The sequence below is a fragment of the Amblyomma maculatum genome, chromosome 10, assembly GCF_055883805.1.
Source record: "Amblyomma maculatum isolate TAMU_Amacu chromosome 10, ASM5588380v1, whole genome shotgun sequence".
Classification (NCBI taxonomy): domain Eukaryota; kingdom Metazoa; phylum Arthropoda; class Arachnida; order Ixodida; family Ixodidae; genus Amblyomma; species Amblyomma maculatum.
This window is the reverse complement of record NC_139353.1, coordinates 29,088,215-29,092,550: the sequence shown is the minus strand read 5'-3', so window position 1 is coordinate 29,092,550 and position 4,336 is coordinate 29,088,215.

The following is a 4,336-nucleotide window of genomic DNA, read 5'->3' as shown; positions in this document are numbered from 1 at the left end:
ACGTCTTGTTTAGTGTACCCCCACTACTGGTGTGCCGCGTTAAAATCTCCTGATATTAATAGGGGGCTCATTCCAGTCGCCGTGATCGCTAGGCGAAAAAGGGCTCTCAAGCGCACCTTCCACTGCCGCATGGTGGAATATAAATTTAGGAGGAAAATGCTGAGTATCTCCTTGCTCCCGGTTAAAATTTCTGGCAAGATTACCTCTATGTCTTTAGAATTTTACATCGTATTCAATGCTGTAATATCTTTCTTAATTAGCGTAGCGACGCGGGATTTCGCTCCTCTATCACTAATGTATGACTGATACCCCGCTAGTTTAACTTCCTTGCCCGTCTCTTGAAGAGCAATGGCTATCGGTTTTTTATCTATGAGCTGAAGGTATTGCTGCACAAGAGCTCGCTTGCCATGCGTGAATCTCCTGGGGACGTCGTCACCAGCCATGACGGCATGACTGGATGTGACGTCATTATCACTTACAATTAGGTATGACCAGATGAGACATCATGATGACGTCACATCCGGCCATGACGTCGCGGCCGACGACGTCACCAGGTTACGCGGCCGACGGCGATTACGCCGCGAAAATCAGGAACGGGCGCCCAAACAGCTTTGCTTTAAAAACAGTTTCCAACGGCACATGTAAGCTTACAACCCTCAATAAACAGCGCTCTTTGGTTTTGCAGAGAAAGTTACACTAGGCGAGTAGAAGCGCACTTTGCGGAGCCAGGCAGAGGCCACTGCTGGACAAGCGCCGTTACCATGGCAGCCAGCTGCGCTGTTCCAGAGGCGTTCCGCCGCTGCACTCGTTACAACAAGGAGGAGGAGGGTAGTGACATCACAGCAGATGGGCGCGCCGGAGCGGAGAGGAGGAGGGTAGTAGCTGACCGAGTGGAGCAGGGAAGTGTCAGCGGCATCGCATACGCAGGGCAAGAAAGTGGATTCTGTCTAGAACGCCAGTGAACTTAGATCCGTTCACGAAACGCTGGTGGTACAGCAGAATTGAATCCATCTACATTTTTCTGCTAGCTGCCCGAATTAGTGCAACAGGCATGTGAAAGTTGCGTGTCGCATGTGAATCTTGGAAGTTGCGTGTGAAAGGTGATTTAAAATTCTGAGATTTCGAACCTTTACGAGGGCTTTCGAGCCACAGACGAGCAAGATACATCCCGCTTGAGTCCACGTATATTTTTAAATTTTTTTTATTGTAATGGCTGGTACTGCTAAAAGGTTTCAAGGTTTTTGGACGAATATAGTGTTCAGTGTGGTGCAGTTATTATTGGGGTGCATGAATTAGTCACAATGAAATTATAAACCAAATCGGATGCATCAATACACACAAAATCAGGCAAGCTTCAAATTTAACAAAGCGCCTATCGCTTTACGAACCGGTAACGATGGTATATGAGTGAAAGCGTATTACCCGCGTCAATGAGTGCACACATAGCCAGGTGGATTTGGCTTTCGTGTGGCATCGTGGGCCTTCTTCGAAACCAGTGTTAATGAGAAAGCGTACGTCTGTCAGAGTTAGGAAGCCAAATGCATTTGCCAAACGAGAGACCGTGCACGCTTTGCTTGCCTTGTACATTTCCAGCAGCACTTGTCCGATGTCAAAAGGAGAGAGCTGCCAATGTGTTCTGCTTTCGTTCCTTATGTCCCTGTAATAAGTAGTTGAAAGACTCTTCAACCGATAATCTATAGACCCGAGACGCGATTACGTGCTAATGCACGAGCGGATTCAATGACCGTCAAGTCGGTGGTTTATCGAGTCAATGAAAGAGCGCATAACTCTATCCAGATTTAGAATGCCTTTGATCGGGAATAACGTACGCTCGCGGACAAAAGTGGTATACTGCACGCAAATCGCAACGATTGCATTTCTTCAGTATAAAAAAATGTGCCACACAAAATTGCTTGGACTAGATGGAAAGTATATTAAGGAGGGTACCGTTATGTATATCTAAGAAATAACTGCTTTTCTGTTAGAAACGTATTGGGGTAGTTTTCTCACAGCGCGTGGGATATACCACTTTAGTCCGCGAGGGTACGTCTTCCGATGCGGAGCATTAGTATTTAAGTAACTGAAACAAATAGTACAAGGAAAAGGGCATTCTGGCTCAAAAAGTTGCACCATGTATTTTATGTTTTCGAGAAAAAGAACAAAAATTCTACTTTATTGCTACCGTCACAAAACAATATCTTGTTTTGGGAACAAGCACTAATACTCTCACATCCGCGGACCAAGAATCTCGTACGATGCTGTTTGCGCTGCTACTTTGATTGGCTAAGCTGTTCTTTCAGGCCGTGATCACGTGGCTTCGAGCAAATAATTCAAACTAAGTCGGGTATCATGTACGAAACGCGCGTCTCACCGAAGAGTCTTTCAAGTTCGTCAGCCGGTAGAGAGAGTGATAGAACCTTTGATTGAATAATGACCGATGACCGTAATTGTTGCTTTCACTTCAATAAGCAATATTTAAGAGCGCAATAAAGCAAGCCTGATTCGAACCCAGGCTCAGTAGCAGAGCGTCTTAATACTGAGGCACCCCAGCGCGTGCTTTCACACGTTATAGCCAGACATAAGACGTTTGATGCAGCGGCTTGCAGATGGCGACAGAATCCGAAGGTCTTAGTGAACACTAGCACCGAGGCTATGAAGTCGGTCTAGGAGAACACGGTTAAACCTTTCCAATTTGAAGACACGGCTCCAAGAAAGCGCCACATGCAGAATATAGCTTAACTGCTGCTTCAAGCGATTTTGCACTGAAATCGGTGTAGCAGAGATAACCGCTGCCAATGTTTTACTGTTTTTGGTTAAACTTACACGCTCATCATTAGCATGCTTCTGCAATCATTTGCAGTGGTGGTGCCAAAGTACCTTGGTGTGAGATGATGTAGTCTCTCGAAGGTGATCGAGTTTAGCATGTACCAGCGATGCAACCCTTCGGGTTCAACGTAGATGAGAATCTGTAATGTCCTCGACTCAGTAGCATTTCTAAGTTTGGTGTGTCAGGGGTTCAAATACTTCCACTGATGCTTTAAGAGCCCGCAACACTTCTCAGCCACTAACCTTAGGGCTTACCTTAAATACAAATGATGTTACAAGGAGCATGTGATACACTTCGCACAAGGCAGCCGCTGGAACTTTACATCGGGAGGAATTACCGCAGCCGGAATGGCTACCGTTTTCATCTGAAAATGTTGGAAAAAAGGCCCGTACGAAGTAATGTTTCGAACTTCAACATAAGTTATTAAATAGTTTTCTCAGAGCTTACTTATGAACTCATTTTGAAGAGAGCATATTGTCTGTAAATATTTGCTTCAGAAAAAATGACAATAATTTTGCCACGCCTCACGTATTCGTCCAAATTTGAAGCATCGGAAATCAATGTGTATGTCACCGGCCCTGCGTGTTCCTGATTTGCCATAAGATCGATATGGTTGGCTGTACTAAAGTTCGGTATTGTGTCTAGTTTGTTAGAGGCTACTCGTTTTGTATTGCCACTAAGATGGCGCTCTTCGTAGCTGACCAGGGAAGGAAGGTATATTTACAGGGACGGCTTAATGCTGTCGCATGTGGTTTGGTGACGTCGTTGCTTCTCGGCCCTAATTTAGGTCTTACAATGAAAATAGTTCATTAAACATTGTTGTACAGTACTATAAAACAAGAAAGATGTATTTTAACCAATTCTGCAATATTTACCTGCTATTGAACGGAAGATGTTCACATTGTATACCACAGAAAAAAATTTAGGTGCGGTCGATGAAGTTCACTATAATCTGAAATGCCAACGTTTGAAATCCTGTGGCAGCAGGACAGGTTGTTTCGCTTATTTCAATATGCATTTAGGTATTATTTATGTACCTTCAGTAAATAGTTTGGTTTTTTAATGCGCTGCTTATCTTTACCAACACGTTTTAAAATTATTCCAGTTATATGAGGAAGTTGCACTTATAAAGTGCAATTGATAAAATATAAATAATATCAGATTGAGACTGTCTTTGTATATGAAGTAACAAAAGCTGACTACGTTTATTACTGTAATGATGTGTTAGCGTTTCACAAATAAATCTGTTTAAAATGACTACCTGTGATCATTTGAACGTTCTGCAAAACGTAGCTAATGTTTGCTTACTTGGAACCTTACGAATATTTCAGGAACTTTGACCATGATTCCCTATAGCAAATTTTGAGCGTAATAATATATGCAGTCTGGAGCCTAAATCTCTCTTGTAACAAACGGAGCTAATTTGAGACCACAATTCAATTTTTTCAATCGAGCTTGATTTGAACGCCACCATTTCTATTCTTCTTTCACCTCTTCCAGAGGGAATCA